Source organism: Neofelis nebulosa, chromosome 13, assembly GCF_028018385.1.
Source record: "Neofelis nebulosa isolate mNeoNeb1 chromosome 13, mNeoNeb1.pri, whole genome shotgun sequence".
Lineage (NCBI taxonomy): Eukaryota > Metazoa > Chordata > Mammalia > Carnivora > Felidae > Neofelis > Neofelis nebulosa.
Window position 1 is genome coordinate 572,474 of NC_080794.1, and position 22,008 is coordinate 594,481.

At 51.7% G+C, this 22,008-nt stretch overlaps 1 long non-coding RNA gene across 1 annotated transcript; it reads right to left on the reverse strand.

The window, feature by feature from the left end:
- Positions 1-4,160: 4,160 nt before the first annotated feature.
- LOC131492347 (uncharacterized) lies at positions 4,161-9,072 on the reverse strand. Its single transcript, XR_009252021.1, has 3 exons — positions 8,907-9,072; positions 5,814-5,954; positions 4,161-4,485 (listed from the first exon to the last, which is right to left on the reverse strand). It is a non-coding gene; the product is annotated as an uncharacterized LOC131492347 (long non-coding RNA).
- Between the last annotated feature and the right edge of the window lie 12,936 nt (positions 9,073-22,008).

Here is a 22,008-nt window from a genome sequence, read left to right on the forward strand (position 1 = left end):
CCGAAGCCCAGACAAACACTGCATGAGCTCACTGGTCTGCGATTGCAGCTTGGATGTGCTATCTGACATGTGGACTTTGGACCGAGGTTTTAACCAGAAAAAAATACGCATGAAATCTCGAAACAAAAGAAAATGTTAACTTGAAACATTCCACTTTATCTTACAGCTGTTCGGATCCAAACACCACTTAATGGCAAAGCCAAATTCTGTAATGGGCCCTCTGGGAAAGAAGCAGAATGAGGGGATTTCCAGAAATGGATAAGGAGGTTAGAGTCTGCAGGACATGAAAATTTTAAAAAGAAGGTGAAAGACCAGCCCCAGAGTTTGGTGGGAACTTTGACACAGGGCATCAGAGCACACAGCCCACCTTCCCTTCCACTGCCTCAGTTTTCCAGGACAAGGTTCAGGCCTTGTTTTGCGGGTGGATGTATATAATCACCTGCAGATCTGTGGATGCTTTAAAGCACGAGGGAGACAAGATCTCCACGCGGGAGCTTCGTGGATGCTCTTCCACGGACGTGGGTGGAATGAAAGCTGTGGACGGAGATGCGCCTGCTTAGGCGAGACTGTAGGGACATGAGGGGGTCTAAAATGGAGCCTTCATGTTAACCTTTAAAAGTTGGATAGAGAAGGATGACCCAGCAAGCAAAACCGAGGAAGCCTATGGCGTGTGACCCATTAACTACTGTATTCCCCAGAACCAAACCCCGTGCGTTGTACAGAGTGAGTAATCAATAAGTAAGTATTTATTAAATTAATCAATATGTTACCTTAGCTCTCTTTTCCTAGGGAGGGAAACCAGGCTTGTGTTGATCAGCCATTGCTGTCATGGTGCTGTGTAACAAATGACCCCAAAGCTCAGTGACTCTCCAGCGTCATACCCAGTTCCAGTCTGTTCCACGTGTCCCATTTTGAGGCTGAGGCTGAGGGACAGTGGCTTCCTTAGGCATATGCCCTCACGGCAAGCACTTTCAGAGCCATTGCCCACAACACACCCACCCCAATTCTCTCAGCAAGTCACGGCCACGTCTGAAACCCAGAGGCAGGTAGTAGATGAGAAAGGGCATAAGCGTTAAGTTTTAGAGACTGAGGGATCTGGGTTCTGGGTTCAAATCCCAGTGATGCCACTAGTAAATACATGAACTCAGCCAAATTAACCTATCCAAGCCTCGCTCTCCTCACCTTTAAAATGGGTAAAATAGTAGATACTTTCAGGAGCTTTGGAGAATAAACATTATACGCACAAAGCACCCAACACATTACCTGGCACATAGTAGGTACCCAATGGTCAGTCGCTACCGTGGTCTGTGACCTCATCTCCTAACCTTAGTACGGAATATTAAAAGCTCAGCCGTGTTGATCAGAGCCACATGCTCACATCTCAGGCACAGCTGTGCCTCTATCCCCCAGCAGCCCTGTGGTAAAGCCCACTCTAACGGCAGCCTCTGGGATGTGCCCAGAGATGGGGGAAAAGGCAGGGAAGATAATCCACAAGTCTAAGGCAGACTGAAGCTAGTATCTTTCAAGTTTCCAACCCAGCCCCTGATCAAACACCTCCCAGGTTTACTGGAGCCGCTGCTTAGTTTTCATCCAGTCCGGGCCCACACTTTTGCCTAGAGACATTCGTACAAGAACTCCTCCTGCTTCCTAGGCCCAGGCTTGAATTCTGCCTGTGTCTTGAGTAAAAGACCAAAATGTTAATGAGGAATAGTATTCTGCAGGCAGATAGCTTTTCCAAATGATACTTTTCCCAGATTGCCTCTGAACTAGACCTTGGCCTGAAATGTAATATCCAGAGCTTTTTTTTTTTTTTTTTTTTTTTTTTTTTATAGCTTGTGAGGCTTTTTTTTCCATGAATGCTCATGTAAAGATGAAGAATTCATACGATCCAATGAAACATCTGGCATCGGTCCCAGGTTTATTCACTGAAGGCGATACTCTGTTGTTCTCATCCACTATTTGGTAAATTACCAGCAACGTTATCGGAGAAATTGATGAGTAGAGCTGGTGTTGTCACTCTGATCACATTGACCATTTAGTACGCTTGTCTTTATAGCTCTTAAGAAATGTATTTCCGTAACTCAGCATTCTTTCTCAAATCTTCAGCAACAGATTGTATTCGACATTAATGCATTCACTCCACAGTATTTATTGAGCACCTATACGTGTCCCATGCTAGGGGCTGGGAATTTATAGTAAATAAATACGCAGCCACTGCCTTTGGGGAAAAAAATTAGATGAAGGAACACAAACCCAAAGAGTATAAAATTTGGCTAAAACCACACTGCACATTTGAGCCGAGATGGGGAGTCGTATATCCTAACAGGACCAGCTACGTCATTTGCAAACGTAGTAAATGACATTAGGAGGCCCCTGTCCAAAAATTGTTTAGAATCTCAAGACACCGACAGCAGAGAACTAAGCCAAATGCGGCATCCTTCTGTCTCCCGCCCATGCAACCGGCCCTCTTCTCTGGGTCATATTTTTTAAATCAGTTTCTACTAATTCCATAAATGAGTGCGAAAGAAAGAGGGAGTGCTGTCGAATATAGATGGAACCACCCATGAGGCCGAAGATAAAAAACAAAACAAGCAGGAAATTAACATACGGTATTTCTGTTTGCTGGCCTGTTGTCAAAGTGAAGTGTTTAGTTAGAGTCTTGCCTTGATAAGTTCCTAGCAGAGCGCCACAGTTTGAATTTCTGAGTGCTTTCATCCCACACAAAGGAGTTAGAATTTTCCAACACGCTTATCTGTGCACAGAGTCTGAGGAAAAAGATCTTACGTACACAGCCAAGCCGGCCACTGTACTGTGTGCGTTGGAATACAGAGCAAGCTACGTCTGTGGCGTTTCCGGTTTCTCTCTTTTCAAAGGGAAACATCGGCTGCCAAAGGAAGGGAGGTCAGAACAACCATACCCTTCAGTAGGGTAGACCAGTTGTCCCAGGAGATTTCCTTCCCTTCTTCTGATCCGCTGTGGGGCTGGGTCCCCCCAAGGTGCAGAAGTCCTGCCAGAAGCCCCCGGGCCAGGCTTCAGCATCAGCCGGGGACATGGGATCGGGCGGCACTGGGAGCCGTTCCCCGCTGGGCCCAGATGTCCTCTTAATGGCTTACACACCCTCTATGTATCTGTTTCTAGTTTTCAGGCCACAGAGCCAAGTGTGACATCAAACATCCCTCGAACTCGTCGTCTTGCAGAGCCAGGTTGGGGGAAAAGGAGTCAGCTGTGAAGAGCGGTCTTCTTCTCTTGCCCCTTCTTCTGTCTCATGTTCTCGTCGCAATTCTTCAGTCTAAAATTCATTTTCAGGGGCGCCTGCGTGGCTCTGTTGGTTAAGCGTCCGGCTTCGGCTCAGGTCACGATCTCACGGTTCGTGGGTTCGAGCCCCGCGTCGGGCTCTGGGCTGATGGCTCGGAGCCTGGAGCCTGCTTCCGATTCTGGGTCTCCCTCTCTCTCCGCCCCTCTCCCGCTCGCACCGTCTGTCTGTCTCGCTCTGTCACTCAAAAGTAAACATTTAAAAAAATTCTTTTAAATAAAAAAATAAAAATAAAATAAAATAAAATAAAATAAAATAAAATTCATTTTCAAAAGCCCCCAAGTCGATTCTCAGCAGCAGACTGGGCACTGAAGAGAGGGATGATGGGAAGGTGGGGCCCACCTGCCTGGCTTCCCCTCCACGCCTCCATTGCCACATTCTCAGAATTCCGTGCCCAAGTGTTAAAGAGGAGGGCCCTGAACGCCATCCTGGGCCACGGCAAGAGTTTAAGTAGCTTGGACTCAGGTAGCCCTGGAACAAACGGGAATCCCCCAAGCTCTGTTCTTCCTCCAGCTTTGCTATTAATTGGCTGTCCAATCCCAAGCAGAGAGTCAACTCCAGAGCCAACAAAGGGATGGGTGGGTATGGGATGGCCTGCTCCACAGGGGGTTGTAAAGGGTTTCAGAAGGAATTCATCAAATTTGAAGCTCCTTGGAAGGAATAATGAGGCCAGGTCCCTGAATGTATTACAGTAGGAGGTAAAGGGGGTGGCTCCTTTGAAGGGAAGAGAGGTAGACACTTCTGTGCCACTTTAGGGGAAGAAAAAGAATCAATCTCCCTCTGCCTTCTCTGTAGCACGTGCGCACACACACACACACACACACAGGTAAAACAAAATAAAATAAAATTAATAGTAATAACAATAAAATAGAATTTTCCATCACATTGATAAGTTAGCTGTAGAGGATTTAAAATGGCTTTGGGTGAAGTTTCCCAGGAAAAGGAGAAGCATCCTTCACCATAGTTTGTTCATTGTTGTTTTCTAGAAGCACTCTGGGCCCCTTTACAGCCACCCTCCTTACGCATCTCAATGAAGGCCTCAGCATGAAGTCTGGTCAGGCACTCAATCCGGAGGACAAGGCCCTTGCAGAAAGTCTCAGGATGCGTGGCAAGCTGCCCAAGGGCTCATGTGTTTATTCTCTGCATCCCATGGTAAATTGAAGAGGTTTCAACTGAAATAAAGACGATAAAATGTTAACACATCATGAAGGATTTTGTTAATATGATACAATTCATGTTAAAGTTTAAGGAGCCCCAGATAGCCAAACAATCTAGAAAAAGAACAAATGTGGAGCTCTCCTACTTCCTGATTGCAAAACTTACTGCAAATCTCTAACAAGTGCAAGACAGTATGGCACTAACCTAGGGACAGACATATAGGCCAATGGAGTAGAACAGAGAGCCCAGAAATAAGCCCTTGCCTATACGGTCAGTGGATTCTCAGCAAAGTTTCCAAGGTCATTCAAATAATTCTAACTTGGTCAAAGACCTAAACGTGAACACCAAAACTATAAAACACTTTCTAAAAAATTTTTCAAGTTTGGGGCGCCCTTCAGCTCACAGTCACAGCTCACAGTCTGTGAGTTCGAGCCCTGCATCAGGCTCTGTGCTGACAGCTCGGAGCCTGGAGCCTGCTTCAGATTCTGTCTCCCTCTCTCTCTGCCCCTCCCCCGCTCATGCACGCACATGCGTGTGCGCTCGCTCTTGCTCTCTCTCAAGAATAAATAAACATTAAAATTAAAAATTTTTTTTCAAGTTTATTTTCAGAGAGAGCCAGAGAGAGAGAGCGTGAGCAGGGAAGAGGCAGAGAGAGAGGGAGAGGGAGAGAGAATCCCAAAATCCCAACAGGCTCCTCGCCACCAGTGCAGAGCCGGACATGAGGTTCCATCTCAATTATCAAACTGATAATGACCTGAACCAAAATCAAGAGTCAGACACTTAACTGGCTGAGCCACCCAGGCACCCCTAAAACTATAACACTCGTAGAAGGGAACATAGAAGGCAATCTTCATGACATTGGTTTTGGCAATGATTTCTTAGAAACGACATAGAAAGCACAAGCTTCAAAAGAAAACATATAAAAATAAGACTTCCTCAAAACTTTTGCAACAAAGGACACTATCACGAGAGGGAAACAAAAGCCCAAAGAATGGGAGAAAACGTTTGGAAATCATGTATCTGATAAGGGATTACTATCCAGAATATATAAAGAAATCTTGGGACTCAACAGCAAACAACCCAATCTAAAAATGGGTGAAGGACTTGAACAAACATTTCTCCAGTAAGCCTGTGAAAAGATACTCAACATCACTAGCCATTAGGAAAGTGCAAATCAAACCACAATGAAATACCCGCTCACATTTGTTAGGATGGCCATTATGTAAAAAAAAAAAGAAGGGAAGGGAAAGGAGGGGAGGGGAGGGAAGGGAAGGGAAGGGAAGGGAAGGGAAGGGAAGGGAAGGGAAAGGAAGAAAGAAAAATAACAAGTGATACATGATACCTGTTGATGAGCATGTGGAGAAAATGGAACCCTCTTGCATTGCTAATGGAATGTAAAATGGTGCAGCCCCTGTGGAAACCAGTTGGGCAGTTCCTGGAAAAGGTGAACATAAACCTTCCATGTGATCCAGCACTTCGACTCCTAAAATTCAAAAGAATCGAAAGCAGGGGCTCAAACAGCTATTTGTCCAGCCATGTTCACAGCAATGTAATTCACGGTAGCCCAAAGGTGGAAATGACCCAATTGCCCATCGAGCAATGGAATGGATGAACAAAATGTGATATACACACTGGGTGGGGCATTATTCAGCTTTAAGAAAAAAGGAGACCCTGACACGTGCCTCAACACGGAAGAACCTTGAAGACATTATGCCGAGCGAAGTAAGCCGGCCACAAAAGGACAAATACGGCAATAATTACACCCGCACAAGGTACCCCGAATAATCAATTCCATAGAAACGGAAGGTAGAATGGAGTTTACCCGAGTCTGGGTGGGGGGAGAATGGAAAGTTCTAGTCTAATGTGTGCAGAAGGACACCCTACTCTTATCTTACCAGATCGTGAACATTTTAAGTTAATTCTACCTAAGAGTCAGCCTCTTCCATCGCTACTGCTGACAGGGCTGGACAGCCCAGCACAGGCCCACCGGGTGCCGACGTCACATGCTCCCTTTGTGCGTGTGTCACAGGGGGGCCTCCCGAGCCCACCCAGCCCCTCACGGAAGGCAGGCCAGGGGTTTCCAGGCCAAGGTTGCACACAAGGTCCAGATGCTGGCCTCTGCACCCAGGTTGCTGGCTGCCATTTCTGCCTGGGATCTGGCTGGCTCCGGGCTGGACTGTCAGAGAGAAGGGGTTCTCGGGGGCCCCAAACTCTCTTGTCCCTCCTCCTCCTTTTTTTCTCCTCTTCTTCTTTCTCTTGGTGCTCCTCTTCCTCTTCCTGGTCCTCCTCGCCCCCCTCCCCCCAAAGCCCAGGGGTAGCTGTCCAGGGTGAGGGACCCCACTCTCCCTCTCCATTTTTACCAGCCATGTTTTGTTTATACCCACAGATCCTCTCCCTTTCTGAGGCCTCGGTGTTCGGAAAGAAGAATCAGAAGGCTTTAAGCCCGCGTCTTCTTCCTCCCCTTCGGTGCTGCACTGAGGGCACGGGGCTCGCAGCCCGGTCGTTCCTGGAGTGTGGGGGGGGGGGGGGATGGGGGGAGGAACCTTCGCGCAAGTCGGGATCTGAAAATGTCACCCGTGCGCCACAGCCGCCTCGCACCGGTGGTAAACTGACACCTGGCGAGGTTGAACGATGCGCCCAGGCCCATCAGCCGGTCGGGGTCACCGTGCAAGGCTGCCCGTCTGTCGGTGCCAAGGCTGGGTGCCTTCCACCGCAGCCACCGGCCTGGGGCTGAGGACGGTCTGCCTGGGACCCATCCTGGTCCTCGTCCCCATGCTTTAAGCCTGGGAACGCACAGCACTCCCTCCCCTGCCTTTCCAGCCCTGCGGGCTGCTCTCCTGCAGCTGTGTGGGGTGGGCCTGCCCAGCCCTGCTAATTGGACACAGCTGTCCCACCAGCATCCCTGGACTTGGCCGTGAGGCTGTTCCAGCAACACATGTGGTTTCCCGCTGAACTTAGAGTGAAAGTCTCTCCAGCTGGGGGGCCGGATCAGCAGGTGGCACAGTGGGGCGGGTTCCTGCCCCCCTCCCGGGGGGCAGAGGTTCCGGTTTGCTGCTTCTCATGGAGACCAAAGCCGGCAGAGATGGTCCCGGCAGAGCACGCACCCTCCCGCCGTTTCGTCTTGCCTCTGCAGAGACCGAGGCCACCCGAAAAACAAGCAGAAACAGAACCAAGCCTTCCCCCCATCATCCAAGTACAGCGTGTTCCCCGTTGACCTTCGGAAAAGATGGGTACGTAGAAAGAAGCAGAAAAGATCACCCAGCCCTGCCGGGCGGCCCTCTGGCAGCATCTGTGTGTGCTCCCTGCTGACTTCTGCACATGTGTTCTGCTCCCTCCCACCGCCTGCTCGGGCCAGGCCCAGGCCTTCTTTGAGATACAGTAAGGCCAACAGATCAGGAGATGACCGCCAGGGAGAGGAGAGTTTGGGGCTCATGGGACGGGTTTCGGGAGAAAGGGGGCACATCGCGTCATGGGCGGCGGGGCACGCAGGGAGGCATCAGGGTGGGTCGGGAGGGAGATGGAACAAGAGGACACGTGGGCAAGAGCCTTTCCTGTGGTTTCTGCAGAAACAGGGCACACAGGCTGAGGGCTGGCTAGCTCGAAGGCTTTCAGGGTCCTACGGCATGTCCCCTGTTGGACAGAACGTCCCTTGTTGTCCGGTACCTGGCCCTGGGCAGGGAGGGCAGGTGGATAGTGGTCCAGAGCAAGGGAGGGATCTAGGGGGGTGGGTCTGGGATGAGCTCTGCATTGGTCGCTCTGCATTTGAAGAGCAGGAGCTCTGGGTCAGGTGTTGACCATCTTTGGGAATCGGTGAGCCCTGAGAGGCGTAGTCTTTCCGGGGTCCACAAGGGCCCCAGATGTCAAAGCATCAGAAAACAAAAAATAACAGCCACAGTTATTTCAGGACAGAAGCCACCTAGATGGGGGACAGTACTCCCCAGGACAGTGCTGGTCCCATTAAGCGCCCTGCCCCTTCTTCCCGGAGCCCTCTGCGGGAGAGGGCAAAGTAGGGGGGCCCACCTGCTCCCTTCTCGTCTGTGCTCGGATGGAAACGCACTTGGCCCATCCCACCCACCACCCCATGGAGCTCCGAGTGCAAAGCTCTCTCCTGGGTGTTCCCAGCTGGCACTCTCAGGACACAGATGGAAATCCACGAGGACAGGGCCAAAGCAAAGGTCCACACCCCTTCCTCCAGGCCCTTGTCACTGGCCATGCACAGCTCTCTTCCTTCGGGCCGACTGCCCTCCCAGGATGCTTTTCAGTGCTCAGTCCGCCCACAAGGTCACCAGACTCTCAGAGACAAATGCGATCCCAACACTGGACACCCCGTACCTCCCCCCCCCCCCACACACACACACCCAGGACCGTTGTGGCCACAGAGTTCACGTCTTAAACATTTCCTATGTCTTTAAGAACTCTTCGCAAAACCATTTACCTATTTGCATAATTGTCCACCTTTGATCATGTCCTCATTTCCTGCAAGGCTCCCCCACCCTTCACCAGACCTGGGAGGGCAAAGAGGCTTCTGTCAAGGGCTCCTAATGCTTGCTCGCTCCTTCCTGACGCTACGCATGCTCACACACAGTGACAACGGAAGAAATTAATGAGGAGGCACCTTGTAACCACGCCAGCCTGATCGTGCAAGCCTCTCGCCCTTTCCAAGGCTGGCTCTCAGCCGAGACTGTGTCCTGTTGCTCAGCGGAATGGGCAAGGGCACAAAGCTATCCTTTGCGTCTTGTTTTCTTCTGTGGAAATGAAGCCAAGTTCTCTGAACCAGCCTCCCAGTATGCCAGGGCTGGTATTATTACTCCCAGAACGCCAGGGATCTCGTTACTTTTGTGTCCTGCCAGGTGCCCCGCTCGGGGCCAGGCATGCACCTCGCTGCATCTCCTTGAGAGAAGACTGCATTTTACGGGGACGTAAACTCAAATATCAAGAATAAAATCTGCTTAGTGAGAGCCAAGCAGAAAAGCCTAGAGCGAGGACCTGCCCGGATCCACACCCTCATTGCCCTGGGCTCACGCAAGAAGGGCGAGCGTTTAAGGTCTCCGACCTACCTGAAACAGAATCCAGACAGAGCCCCTGGGGTCAATTTGAACGTGGGGATCTCAACTTGGTAGAGAAGGGTGGAAGATGTTAAGTTCCACGAGTAGTTAAATAAACAAGCTTTGGCTTACCGAATCCTGCCAAGTCATTCCTACTGCGCATCAAATTCATCTTATGGGCAGTGAATGAGGAAAGGGGACTGAAGGAAGAGGAAGAGGGATTCAGGGAGAGGAAGCCTCAGACGGGACAGAAAGAGAAATGCAGAGCAGAGAGAGCTGGTGAGAGGCGAGCAGAGGCAACCTTGAGGAGGAAGCCAGGAGGCAGAGGCCGGGAGAAAGAGGCCAGTGATCCCGACTTCTGTTCTCTCTATCATTGAGAAAGCCGAAGGCTGCCAAAGTGACTCAAAACGGGTAGGCTCAGCTGACCCCAGAGAGGAAGGCATCTTCAGGGCAGGTGGTGACAGAGCAAACCAGAGGTCAGCTCTGAGGTGCAGGCCAGGTCGGAGTTGTCAGCCCTACAGGGTGTCAGAAACACCTTGGGCCTCCTGAAAACTGAGATGCCAGGGGCTCCCTGGCTCAACCAAGCGTATTCTGCCTTCATGTTATTAGCAATTCCATATCCAAGGGCTTGGGATTAAACCTGATTGGGTCCCTTCGCGCATCACCCCTACTCCTGATCCGGGCCCCACATCCCCTACCTATTCTGTATCTCCCACCTCCAGGGCCCTCCCCGCCTACTGAAGAAGGCATACCTGAATAAATCATTGTTAACACCCAGCAAAGGGCATAACTATCACATATGGGGCATTTGAGGTGTCAAAAAGTCTACCAGAGACCTTGGGTTGAGGCCCTAAAAATCCCTACGCAACTATAAACGGGGAAGCAGCCTAGTACCTGGGGTTTGATTTGCCCTCCACAGCTTTCTGAGCATGCTTCCCTGGTCACCCCACGATCCAATGCGTCACAGCGGAAAAGGCAGGTGCGAGTCAGAGATCTGGGTTTGATGCCTGACCCTGCCCTTTATGAGCTCCGTGGACTTGGGCAGTTCATTCAACCTCTCCCAGCTTCTGTGTTGAGTTTTAAAATGGTACCAAACCACTGCCTAAGTCAAGTAGTATGACAGGGATAAAGGGCTTTAAGCTATCATTCTCTATAAATGTACTAGAAATCTCAGTTGAGAGGGCACCTCTCCCGAAGGATGGTCAGGATAGATACGATTATTTCAGCTGAGTGGTCAGCGGTGATCCTTGAGGTCAGTCATGTTGGAAGGGCAGTTACCAGGCTGACCAATGACACGAAGAGCTGGGAAGCAGACAAGGGGACCATGGCCCAGCCACGAGGCTTTGGGCATGGGGCCGTGGAGAAGAAACACAGGGACCACTGGGGATTCTGCCGGGATCCTGAGGAAGAAAGAGTGAGAGAGCATCAAGGCCCTGGGTGAGGCTGGCGTCTGTGGTAGCAGGAGGACTTCCTCCAAATGCTGATGGCTTTCTGCGGGACACCCAACTCCACGAGGGCCAGGCTAGACCACGCAGCCCATCTCATTTATCACCTCACCTTTCGGCACTAGCAAGGCATGTGACACATGGTCGTTTCTTCGAGTGATTCAATGCATCAGTCAATGAATCCACAGAAGAAGGTCGTTCCAGGATACCTTTTCTTTCCTCTTCCCCTTCCAAATTACACAAAACCTGGAAGTAAATTTGATGTGGACCCACACGTAGAAGAGACGGTGTTTTCAGTATTGTACGTGTGCTAAATAAAGAGGCTTAGAAAAAGGAAAACAGAGAGAAAGGGATTTTTAAAGACTGTGTGTGTACGTGTGTGCGTGTATGTGTGAGAGATGGACAGGCAGACAAGCCAACTGGCAGACTGACAGAAGCACCCAGATAGGTGTTCCCAAGGATCCTGGCTCCATAAGGGGCAGGGAATTTAAAATCTGGGAGTTGGCCTTTTCTGCCTCTCCTCTGGCATCTCTTCGTGATTTTCTAGAGAGATCGGCTTAGCGAGCACCGGCTGGCCGCAAAGTGCCATGCGAGACGAGCCTGTGGGAAGCCGTGATGAATGGAGTCCACACTTCATCTGTCACCGGGAAATTGATTTCAGCAAGGCCACTGCTGTTTGAGACCTGGCTATGGCCTGTGGGTCTTGAGTTTCTTCTGCCAGCCCTAAAGCGGATGTACTCAAAGGGTGAGACAGAAGCCTGGGAGCCCCCCGAGGGCTTGCAAAGCCGAGGACCAACGACCCAGCGGGGACAGTCTTAAGTGGGAATTGGGTAAATGTCCGTGAGAAGACTTGCGGGCATCCAACAACCGGAGGGACACCACCACCCCACACCCAGCCACACTCTTTCCTTGGCTCACAAGCCCTCTTCGTGAAAAGAACCTCGAAAGTGAGGCTGGGTTGGGGGAAGTGGTGCTCTTTGGGGTGTGCAGACTTGCTTTTGACATCATTTTGCAACATTGGAGGCATGCCACGGGCCTGACCGTCCAGATCTTGTGACCTTGCCCTTAGGCCATCCAGCCTTTGCTCTGTAACAAAGCCACTGGGTGCTCACGGCGTTCTCACCTGGTGCTGGGGCCCCACCTAATCTCGCTGCCCTTCAGATGGGGTGGAGGGGAGGGGAAAGGCCACCACATTCCTCTAATCTGTGTCATAGTAGGAGACTGTCTTGTCCCTGCTGCACCCAGTCTGTGGCCTCACTGTCTCCCTTATCTTCTAAGTCTTCCTTGGAAGAACACGATCTTCAGCATGTCTCTGCTTTCTCCGAGCTGAACCCTACTGTGACCATGTTCTTCAAGGCAGAAAGACCCAGAGCGATGGTCTGACAACACTGAGCCTGTTGTCATGGGAGCCTGGAGGGGGTGGCCCTGCGTTCTGACTCACTTTCATAAACACACATATGAGACACACGTGCACAGAGCGGGCAAGCCTTACCTACCTCTTCTTTTGTTTACTTTTTTATTTTATTTTATTTTTCTTTTAATGTTTTTTAATGTTTATTTGTTTTTGAGACAGAGAGAGACAGAGCATGAGTGGGGGAAGGGCAGAGAGAGAGGGAGACACAGAATCTGAAGCAGGCTCCAGGCTCCGAGCCATCAGCACAGAGCCTGATGCGGGGCTCGAACCCACAAGCTGTGAGATCACGACCTGAGCCAACTGGGCCACCCAGGCGCCCCCTCCTTTTTTAAAAAAATTTTTAATGTTTATTTAATTTTGAGAGAGACAGACAGACAGACAGAGTGTGAGCAGAGGAGGGGCAGAGAGAAAAGGAGACACAGAATCTGAAGCAGAGTGCAGGCTCTGAGCTGTCAGCACAGAGCCCGACGCAGGGCTGTGAGATCACGACCTGAGCCAAAAGTCGGCCGCTTAACCGACTGAGCCACCCAGGCACCCCCTTGCCTACCTCCTTAATGCCACAGAAAGACTCGAGAATTTCTTACATAGATAAGTATACTTTCGATCACCACCCTTTCCAATCAACAGCTGCAGTACCAAATGGGAGTCTGCTGGCAATTGTGGTCAGAACTCCGAAAGACGGATTTGGTGGAGATGTTGGCCCAAGGCTTCTGGCAAGGACTTATATTAGACTTCCTGTGCTTTCCCAGTGCTTCTGTTTGGAGATTTCTTCCTCGGCAAAACAGTCCTCAGCCACAGGTCGGCTCTGCCTTAACCGAGTCTGCTCTGGCTGGTGGGATCCAAGGACACCCACCTCTTCCAAATCCCCTATCCGGGCAGAGATTCTCTCCTGTGGGTCACCAGCCTCGTCCTCACAACCGTCCTGAAGGCCGGTAGTGCATGGCCTCCGTCACTTGCCGGAGGTAACGAAGTGACCCTAGCACTTTTCATCTCTTAGGAGTTTGATGATTTACATTAAAAGATTTTTTTTTTTGACATAGGCATCAGGAGCAAAACCTCAGAATGTTTTGGATTTTTGGAAACATAGGGTTTCGTGTTATGTTTGTTTTTAGTTGTGTGTGGGTGATGGGGATGGGCGTGCTTAGGACTCCCAGCATGCCGCTCTTAAGAGTCCAAGCGTCACGGTGAGACGCCCCCAGCTCTCCCTGCACCAGGTCTGCTCCCACGCTCTGCCCACGATGCCTTTTCAGTCCATGCATAAGGAGAGGGGGCCCCCCCCCCTAGAGGTTTAGGAACCGACTCTCAGACCCCACAACAGGTGAGCCAGGTTTCAGGCCGTGGCAGGCAAGCGGGAGAGGCCAGATACCCTGACCTCCTTTTCTTTTTTTTTTTTTTTTTAAATTTTTTTTTTTCAACATTTTTAATTTATTTTTGGGACAGAGAGAGACAGAGCATGAACGGGGGAGGGGCAGAGAGAGAGGGAGACACAGAATCGGAAACAGGCTCCAGGCTCCGAGCCATCGGCCCAGAGCCCGACGCGGGGCTCGAACTCACGGACCGCGAGATCGTGACCTGGCTGAAGTTGGACGCTTAACCGACTGCGCCACCCAGGCGCCCCCCTGACCTCCCTTTCTGAGAGCATGCCTTGGGCACCGTCCCCGTGCGTCCTCCTGCGAGTCATGCACAGTTGCACCCGTGTGCACGGGACCCTGCACTGGCTTCCCCACCGCGTGCCCCAGCAGGACAGTGGCAGGATTTACGCCACGGCCCAGTACACCACCCTACCAGGACGTGCCACACCCCTTCGGCCAGCCTGGGCCCCATAAGAGACCAGCTTCAGTTCTCTGAGGTTCCAATTCCCCGGTTACGAAACAGGGATATCGTACCGATCCCGCCTACTGTCAGAACTTCAATTAGGCTTTAATGAAAGGGAGGAGAAAACACTGGCGAACTCACTCCCGGGTCTAGAATGTTCCACCAGGTCCTTATTAAGGTGGTCCGGTCAGCCCATTTTGGAGCTCTAGTGGGCGGGAGATCCCAGAGCAGCAGGTGGGAAACTGTGGCCCACTCTCCTCCACCCCCTGGATTAACAGATCCAAAGAGCTCTCACCACGTGAAAGCTCACCTCTAGGGAGGCAGTGACTTCCAGGCAGTGAATGGGTTTTCCCGCGTGCACAGGCTGAGGCCTCAGTCCTGGGGGCCTGGACGGGGCCTTAGTGCTGCAGAACCTTTTTCCTGATACGAGTCAAGGCCTCTGTACACGATACTAATTCAGCAAGCCCACCTGCCCGTGGGGCGGAAGGAGCCCGAAGTCTAAATTAGTCCTAAAGATCGTCAACAAAGCAGAGAGGAGCTCAGCACTCTTTGCTGTTCAGATAGGAAATGATTTTTCTGGGCTTTCTCCAAAGAACCACGCTGATAATAAACAGATTGATGCCAATTAAAACAAGAAGAGAACACTGACTGTTACCAGGGAGAGAGTCGATGGCAGGCATGTCCCGACTGGAAAACGCTTTGCTGCTTTCTTCTTCCTGCCAGGCAGTGAGGAGAGAGGCGGGAAGTGAGGCCACCAGGACTGAGCAGAAAGGCCAGGGACTCACGCATGGCAGGGAAAGAGGGCTGGTCCCCTTTCGTGCCAGGAAGGGCTGCCTCCAGGACAGGACTCCGGGTTCAAAACACAATCGGAGGGATTTAGTTGAAAGATGCTGGGTTTCTGGAAAAGGTCTGTACAATCTCACTTCCTTGAGATTTCTAAGAAAAGAGGAAGTTTTTTACTGCTTAGAAGAGGTGGAGACACGATTTCCTAAGGACAAAGAAGACAAGACTTCTTACAGTTTCTCCCAGTACTATGGTGATAATCATCACGGTGTGGATAAAGGTTATTTTTCTTTAAAAAAATTTTTTTAATGTTTATTTTATTTTTGAGACAGAGAGAGACAGAACATGAGCTGGGGAGGGGCAGAGAGAGAGGGAGACGGAGAATCCGAAGCAGGCTCCAGGCTCCGAGCTGTCAGCACAGAGCCCGATGTGGGGCTCGAACCCACAAACAGTGAGATCATGACCTGAGCTGAAGTCGGACGCTCAACTGACTGAGCCACCCAGACACCCCAAGGTTATTTTTCTAATTTATTAAGAGTTTCCTAAGTAGTGCCAGGCACTGTGCTAAATGCGTAATCTCCACTTTACAGAGAAGGAAGCAAAGGTTTGGGATATCTTGTCAAAATCTCACAGTGAGAGAGAGGGAGAGAGATTATCTTAAGGAATTGGCTGACATGGCTGTGGAGACTTGGTAAAGTCCAAAATCTGCAGGACAGGCCAGTAGCTAGAGACCCAGGAAAGAGTTGCAGTTCGTGTCCAAAGGCCATGCTGGCAGAATTCCCTCTTTTTAGGGGGAGGTCAGGTTTTGTTCTCTTAAGGCCTTCAACTGATTGGATCAGGCCCACCTACACTATGGAGCGGCATCTGCTTTCCTCAAAGTCTACCGATTTAAATACCAATCTCATCTGAAAAATGCCCTCGCGGAAACATCCGGGGTAGTGTTTGACCCACTACCTGAGTACAGGGCCCAGCCAAGTTGGCACATGAAATCACAGATCCCATCACAGCATGTACAGCCCCGAGAGCTTGTTAGAAATCCCACATTAGGCTCCATCAGACCTAGTGAGTCAGAATCTGCATGGCGAGTTTGAGAAGCATCGAGGAAGACCACTACTCTAAGACTTCCTACTCGCTCCCCTTTAACACCTGCAAAAATTCACTTACTGACTTCTCCTCACTACCTCTCCCAGTGCCCTGCTTGCACCACAGGGAGGGAGAGTACAATCTGGATGTCCCAGGGAGGGCCGAGCCGGAATTCCTGTCCCCTGCTGTAGATCTCACTGCTCCCCTCCTCCCAAGCCCCCTGAGCTCCTCCAGGCCCGACGCCCTGGGATCCTGGGACAGGGCCCCTCTCCTGGTCCACAGGTGCTCAGACACCTACCCCCCTCCCCTCCTCCCCCATTGGGACAGACGTCACTGTGAGATGGGAAGACCCCTGGGCTGTGACTCGGGAGAGCTGGACTCTGTTTCTGAGACTTCCAAACCCCTGTGTGACTCCAGCTCCGTTGGAGTCTTTTGGATTCTTTTTGGTAAGTGAACTATGCATTAAGAGAAAACTGGAGTCTCTGAGAATAAAGGGGAGGGGAGGGGCAGCCTTGGCTGAGCCCTACAGCACTCCCCCTTCCCCCCGTCACACCTGCAGGCAGCTCCGGAACGCAAGGCGGTAGAGAGCACCCTGGGACCCTGCCAGGACCGAGGAGCCTGAGGTCTCTTTCGGCCCCTCCGTTCTGCTGCCGAGTCTGAGGCCCTCGCCCGGCCCAGGCAGCATGCAGGGTCGGGGAGCGCGCACTTGACAAGCGAGCAGTGGGAACTCCTACCCCCGGTTACCCAAACTCAAGTACAGTCTCATTCTGATGTGTCGGTGTTAGGACTTCGGCACAGGAACTGGGGAGGGGGGTGGGGGGCACATGTCACAACAGCCCCCTCCGGCACCGGCAGAGGAGTGAAGGGGACAGAGTGCTTCAGGGCTCAGGGCTCACCTCCAGCCCGCTCCCTCAGGCACTTCTCCTTTGTTACCTTCCAACCACCACCCGCCCCTGGAGGTTCCCCATCGCCTGTGCCCATCTGAGGAGGGGCAGAGGGAGAAGGACTGAGCCTGACCTGCAGGGAGGGGGTGGACAATGACAGGTGGGCGGGGGATGGGGTTCTGTGGCCTCTGAAGACTCAGGCTGCTTGAGCAGGGCCACCCCTGCAGGTGCCCGGCAGGGCCAAAGCTGCTGATCCTCGAAGCTCAGGCGGGTGGTCGGCAGCCGGGAGGAGCGTCCACAGCTCTACTAGGCCATCTGGAATAGAAGCCAAGGTAGAAGGCCAGTCCCCCGAATCGGGATGTGTGGGGACAAGGGGCTAATGCAGACTCAGTAGCTGAAAGACACGAGCACCGGGAGCAGCGCAGGAGCCCAGGACTCGATGTTCTGGGCTCGTTGTCCGTCTCATCCCAGGAGGACTGCTGTGGCGAAGACTGCCGGCTATCTCCCAGTACCCATTCTCTCATTCTTTCTTTCGGCCGGGGTTTGAGCAGGGCACAGGGCTGCCCAGCTACAGACTAGATTTCCTGGTCTCCCTAGAGTCGGCGTGTGGCAGTGTCGCCTAAGCCCCGGTCACTGGGTTGTGAGCAGGAGTGCTAAGTGCAACTTCTCGGTGACACGGCTTCAAAGAGAAGCTGGTGGCCTTGCTGCCCCGCCCCCCCTCCAGCCCAACCCCTCTTCTCACAGGCTACAATGCAGATGTGACCCCGTGGCCAGATGTGACCACAGCCAGGGGACAGCAGAGCAGCAAGAGAAGGAACCCGGGTCTAGGGATGGCCTCAGCAAGCGAGCCCGCTCCCCCAGACGCTCCCACCTCTGGACTGCTACATGAGAGAGAAACCGAAGTCCATTCTGTCTTGCCTCCTGGGTCTAGCTAATTCCGAGGACAGGAAAGAAGGATGGGCTTAAGACTGTTTCCACACTTCCTTCCTGCCTGACTAGCTGGGACAGGAGCTGGAGATTCAGGAGGGGAAGGCAGGGGAGGGAGAGAGAGGAAGGGAGGACCGTCCCGCTCGTCAGCACCCCACAGCTGCTCTAAGATGCCCACGAGCCCTCGGGGAGCCCCCTGGCTTCATTCCTCCTGGAGGCCTCTGTCCCCATGGGCCTGTCCTATTCCTGTCCCCCTCCCCTCTCCCACTGACACTTTCCGGACCCCAGACTCCCAAAGGCTTCAAGGTGTGCAACATCTGGTTTGATAAACTCATCTGTGCCAATGACAAAGGGTCCAGGGAAAGAAGGTCCTTTCTATTTCAAGTTTGCCAATAATTATTCACAAGGCACTGTTGTTGAATGTTGTCTATTGTTTCTGTGTATGTTAAGAAAATGATTTTTTTTCTACTTCCATCTATTAATAAAATAAATAATATAAATTCATTTTTATGAATATCAAAGTTACTTTCTTTTCCTTGGTCTCAAGGTATTTAAGAAAAAAGGAGGGGAGTCGGGGGATGGGGAAGGCCCAAGGCCAAAGCTCAGATCTTCAACCCTGGGCAGTGGAGTTTCTACACTCTGATAGCACGAAAGGCCAAGAGGAAGGCTGTAGGCATATTAAGAATGAATTTTTATACAGTTGGGGCTAGTTAACAATTTTCCAAGATAGATCACCTGGATCCAAGAGGTAGTTTCCTCAAGGGCAAGCAAAATCCTATCTGATAAGATTCTGTGCTGTCCCCTTTGTGTGAGAATTTGTTGTCTACCACGGAGGCTTTTGTGAGCAAGAAACACATCGTTTACTGGGGTGAGACACAGGAGACTGTTCAGTTTACAAAAATAAAAAAGAAGCCAAGGTCTTAGCTGATTTTTTTCTGGACAAGAGGGCACAACAAAATGGCCAGAGACCTGTGTCTCCAGAACACGAACAAGTCGGGAGACAATGCTTCTGGGCAAGGGCAGTCCGTAAATGTGTGCCTGTCTCTATCTGAGGATCTCTGCTCTTTTAATCGGAGGACTCCACGAAGCCTTGAAATAGAGGTCAGGGTCATCTGTTTGTATGTTTAAGTCAAGGGAGGGCATGGGAGGGCGTCCAGAGAATGTGGTGTGGCCCAGCTGAAAGACACTCATCCCCGTGTCATCCCTCTTCCTGGCCAGAAGAGCCCAGGAGTGAGGAAGAGGAGGCTGGCTGGCCTTCACCCCCTCCCTGATGCCAATGCCTGGCCAGGCTGAGCCAGGAAGGGCAGGAGGCAGCAGAGCCGGGCCTCAGGGGCCCACATGAGCCCACGGGGGTGGGGAACAGCCAGGCGAAGTGAGAGCAGAAATAAGGCCGCCGTGGAGGCCGCGGCACGTCTGAAAACAGCTTTGGATGGACCGTGGGGAGAGGCGATACACAGAACATTCTGGGGTTCGGCTCTGCCTTTTTTGCAGCCACCCAAGCTACGCAGCATATGGAAGAAATTTTATTTCTTCTCAAATGTTGATGCTAATTTTGAAATCTTTCTATTCTAACAAGACATCAAACTATATAATGGGAGAACACACAGATTGCTACCCATGTGATAGCTCTCCAAAGAAAAGCCCACATGCTCTGTGTTATGTTGTTCCAGACCCTGTGTGGGGTGGGATTACAGAGCTGCTCGGCTCGGCCCGCACCCTCGGCTCTGACAGTGAGGGAGGCTGCCCCACCTTGACCCTCCCCCGGCCCGACTTGTTCCCAAATGTTTTGTGTGGTGAAATGTCATTCTGCGGGGGGGGGGGGGGGGGGGGGTTGGGAGCAGGGAAAAACACCCACCAGCAGCGCCTTCTGAGAAGCAGGACCCTAATAAGGCTGTTCCTTGGCTGGCTCTCCAGAGAAATGCCCATAAGAGTGCTGAGCCGCCGAACAGCAGTGCGAGAAGTGTTTAGCAAATGGGTCTTTAGAAAGAGTAAACACGAACTGAACTAGTATTTATATGAAGCATGTCAAAAGTCTAGCAGTTGAGGAGTAGCTCCGGCCTCCTGATCTCCCTCCTTCTAGGCTCCCTTCTCTCTTCCTTCCTCCTCCTAAGCATTATCTTAGTGGTCCTGAACTGCCAAGTTCAGCAGACACGGCTTCCAAATTTTCACCCACAAAAATGAGGTTTGTCCTTCAGGTCCAAGGTAGCTGTCTCACGGATCATAAAAAGGTCCCCCTGGCCCCGGCCAGCCTGTACTTGCCGTGTGCCACGGGTGGCCCTGAATGTTCTGGCCCACGGCGTGACCACAGAGCAGACAGCACTTCTCCCTGTGGCCAGGCCTCCAGCCCCACACTTCCCTTTCCAGTCAAATGTTCCCGCTGGGGCGTCCCCTACACGCCTGGCGCTCTGTGCCCAACTTGGGTAACTTCCTGTTGAGTTATTGGACAGGAGCGGCTTGATAGCAGTGGACATCCTCAAGAGAGTCATCCCGGAGGCGCCTGGGTTGGCATCCGACTCTTGATCTCAGCTCGGGTCTTGATCTCAGGGTCTGGGGTTCAAGCCCCACGCTGGGCTCCACACTGGGCGTGGAGCCTCCTTAAAAAAGAAAAAAAGAGATAATCATCCTGGAAAAGCAGTTTTTGAAAGGATGGGAAACTTGCACGTCTGGACTCCAGAGGCTGAGCTAGGCGATCACTCTCCAGCCCCTTCCTCTTGGAGACACAGACTTACTCTGGGACGGACGCAAGCAGAGGAGACACCCTTCCCGGCTTCAGGCAGACGAAGCTTCTCTTGGTCTTCAGGGCGGGAGGTGGTTTCATATTTTCCTCACCCGTATTTTGTGCAGGCAGAAACTCACATCTTTCCAGCTTCTACTGATTGTCTAAGTAAGAACAATAATGATTATTAGAACTAAGGTTTGCCGATCCCTTACCATGTGCCTTGCCCTGTCCTGAGCGTTTTACGTGCCTTACCTGATGAAATACTCACCACCAATGCGATGACGTGGTTATGAATGTCCCCATCATATATAGGAGGAACTGAAGAACTTAAATAGAAGAAACTTCAAGAACTTGGATAAGACTGGGAAGGCCATAAGAAGTATTCCAAAGCCAAAGTCCTAGATCATTATACAATCCAGTTTCCTGAACTCTACATTGACAGCCACCCTCTAATGGAGAACCTATTAACCTCCTGAGTTTCTGGGACTCCTGACCTCAAGGACATGTTCTTGGGTTTCCCTGGTGATGTTTTCGGCCACAAGGTGGGCCCTGGATGAAGAGTGTTCCAGAAGCTCTTCCCTAAACCAGAGAGACTGTTGTCTTTGTCTTCAGCCTCCTTCTGCTTTCTTGTCTGCTTTCTTGCCCGGGTCTTCATCCTTGGCCATTTCTGCCACCTGGGCGCCCACCCAGTCGGTTCTGTAAATCTCTCTTCTGCACATCCTCGACCCAACCCTCTTCCTCGTCGCTCTTGACTCCAAGGCTTTGCATGGGGTTTCTCTAGGTCCTACCCCAGTCTCAGCCTCAGAACCGTGGCCCCCCCTCTGGTCTCATGTCTGCTCTGAGCCCAGCCTGGCCTTTGATGAACCAGGTTTGATGAAGCCTGACAGTCACTGGATTGTGGGAAGTGCTTTCTAATTTAGAGCACATTCATATCCAGGATCATTGTCCTTTCCTCCTCCCAACGGTCCTTTACGATTCTCCTTTATGGTGAAGACACAAAAACTCAGAGAAACTGAGTACCTTGCACTGGTCTTAGAGCTCCCGGATGTCAGAGTTTGTCCTTGAGGCCAGGTCCTCTGGTTCAGTTGGGTTGTCCCCTTTGCCTAAACACTGGCCTCTTTGCTAGAAGTCAGGGTGAGGACAGGTGTTAAGAACCCACCGAGGCAGATTCAGAGAGATGCACCCTCAGTAATGACACTGCCATATGCTCTGGGGCCCAAGAGATCAGACAGAGAAGCTCCTCAAAGATATAAGTTGTAAGCCAAGTGCTAGCACAACGGGGGACAAGGTGCATCAGAAAGAGGGGCGGGGGGAGCATGCGTGCTAAAGAGGGGAGATGGGCAGGGAGGAGAGCCGGCCTCCAGGAAGCAGAAAGCACAGTAGCCTGGCTGACGGGGGCAATTCCATCGGGTAGGGAGGAGT